The sequence below is a fragment of the Camellia sinensis genome, chromosome 9 (genome assembly GCF_055761805.1).
Source record: "Camellia sinensis isolate YWXY chromosome 9, ASM5576180v1, whole genome shotgun sequence".
Taxonomy (NCBI): Eukaryota; Viridiplantae; Streptophyta; class Magnoliopsida; order Ericales; family Theaceae; genus Camellia; species Camellia sinensis.
In genome coordinates, this window is record NC_138969.1 from 68437319 (window position 1) to 68439855 (window position 2537).

The window sequence follows — 2537 nt, forward strand, 5'->3', positions numbered from 1 at the left end:
AAGCCTAGTTTAAAGCATATTAGGATATGGGGCTGTCCAGCACATGTAAAAAGGCAAAATGTTGATAAACTGGAATTGAGAACTGATAGATGCATTTTCCTTGGATATCCTAAGACGGCATTTGGTTACTATTTTTATAATCCTAAAGAACAAAAAATTATTGTTAGCAGAAATGCTATTTTTTTAGAAGAGGATTATATTTTCAATGAAAATAGAACAAGAATTGTTCTTGAAGAAGTAACTGACATTTCAATGGATAGGGCATGTAGTCAAAGTGAAGGACAAATAAGTAAGCCCACTGAACCAATTGTTGCACAAGAACCTTGGCGTGGTAAAAGGATCATTAGACCTCCAGTTAAGTTATCACTGTTAAATGAGATTTATCAGATGGAATCAGAATTGTCTGATGATGATCCATTTACATACAAAGAGGGAATTAATGACAAAGATGCTAGGCATTGGCAAAAAGCCATGGAATCTGAAATGGACTCAATGTATTCTAATAAGGTTTGGACCTTAGTAAATAAACCTGAGGGTATTAAACCCATAGGTTGCAAATGGGTATATAAAAGAAAATTAGGACCCAATGGAAAGGTAGAGACCTACAAAGCAAGACTAGTGGCGAAAGGGTATAACCAAAAGGCTGGTATCGATTATGAAGAAACTTTTTCGCCAGTAGCCATGCTAAAGTCCATAAGGATTCTTTTGTCAATTGTTGCACACTATGATTTTGAAATTTGGCAAATGGATGTTAAAACTGCATTTTTTAATGGTTATATTCAAGAAGAAATTTATATGCACCAACCAGAAGGTTTTATATCTCATGGTGCAGAAAATAAAGTGTGCAAATTAATGAGGTCCATTTATGGTCTCAAGCAAGCATCTCGGAGTTGGAATATTCGTTTTGACGAGGCAATCAAATCGTTTGGTCTCTCGCAAAATATGGATGAACCTTGTGTTTACAAGAAGGTTAGTGGGAGTGCCAAAGTATTTTTGGTTCTCTATGTTGATGACATACTACTCATTGGGAATGATGTAGGAGTAATGTCATCAGTCAAAGTATGGTTATCTAATCACTTCGCAATGAAAGACCTTGGTGAAGCTAGTTATATACTTGGGATCAAATTGTTTAGAGACTGAAAGAAAAAATTACTTGGACTCTCACAAGTCAATTATATTGACAAAGTCTTGGCAAGATTTAGCATGCAAGATTCCAAGAAAGGGTTCCTACCCTTTAGGCATGGAATTCATCTCTCTAAGGGAATGGCACCAAAAACACAAGAGGAGAGAGAAAAAATGAGAAATATTCCTTATGCTTCGGTAGTGGGAAGCCTCATGTATGCAATGCTTTGTACTAGGCCTGACATTTGTTACGCAGTAAGCGTTGTGAGTAGATACCAATCCAATCCAGGTCCAGAGCATTGGACAGCAGTGAAACACATTTTGAAATATTTGAAAAGGACTAAACACTATTTTGTAGTGTTTGTTAGTGAAAATTTGGTTGTTGAAGGTTACACCGATTCAGATTTTCAATCTGATATCGATGATAGAAAATCAACTTCTGGTTTTGTTTTCACTCTTGGAAAAGGAGCAATAAGTTGGAGAAGTTGCAAGCAAGATACTACTACAGATTCTACAACTGAAGCAGAGTATGTAGCTGCAAGTGAAGCTGCAAAGGAAGCTGTTTGGATTCGCAAGTTCATTCAAGAACTAGGTGTTGTCCCAACAATTGAATCTCCTATAATTGTTCATTGTGACAATTTCAGCGCTATTGCACATGCTATTGAGCCTAGGGCTCATCGAAGGACAAAGCACATTGAGCGTAGATTTCACCTGATACGTGATATCATTCATAGAGGAGATATGTTAATAGCAAAGATTGCATCAGCTGAAAATGTTGCAGATCCTTTCACAAAAGCCTTAACTCAGAAGGTTTTTGAAAAGCACTTGGAGATAATGGGTATTAAATACATGTGTAATTGGTTTTGAGTGCAAGTGGGAGAATGTTAGCATTTGTGCCCTCAAATACCAATTTGTTGACTTTATCGACTATTAAATAAATTGCTTGGCATTTTATTTTGCACTTTGTATATTATTATTATGGGTAATGTTATATTTAATGTCACATATGATGTGAACATAAGGTCCCTTGGGTAACATTGTAGAAAAACATGCTAATGGTTAATGAACCAAAACCTGGGAGTTATGATTTTTCGGTGCCTTGTAGACCCAATTAATGTTCTAGGCTATGGGTGTTGATTGGGCGTCGCACTACTATGGCCTACACCTGTTTTGCTGCTATACGATAGAATGACTAACTCCATCATTGAGGTAGTGACCTTAAGCAAATAAGTGGGTGTTATGCAATAAGTACATACACTGAACATGATCGATTTTAAGAACACCTATGGAATGATCACTATCAGTTTAAAAGGTAGTTCTATTACAATACACTTATTTTCCTTTGACTTGAAAGGCTTGTATAAATTAATTAACTATTCATTTAACTTTGACATTATCAATCGGTGACGCCGAAC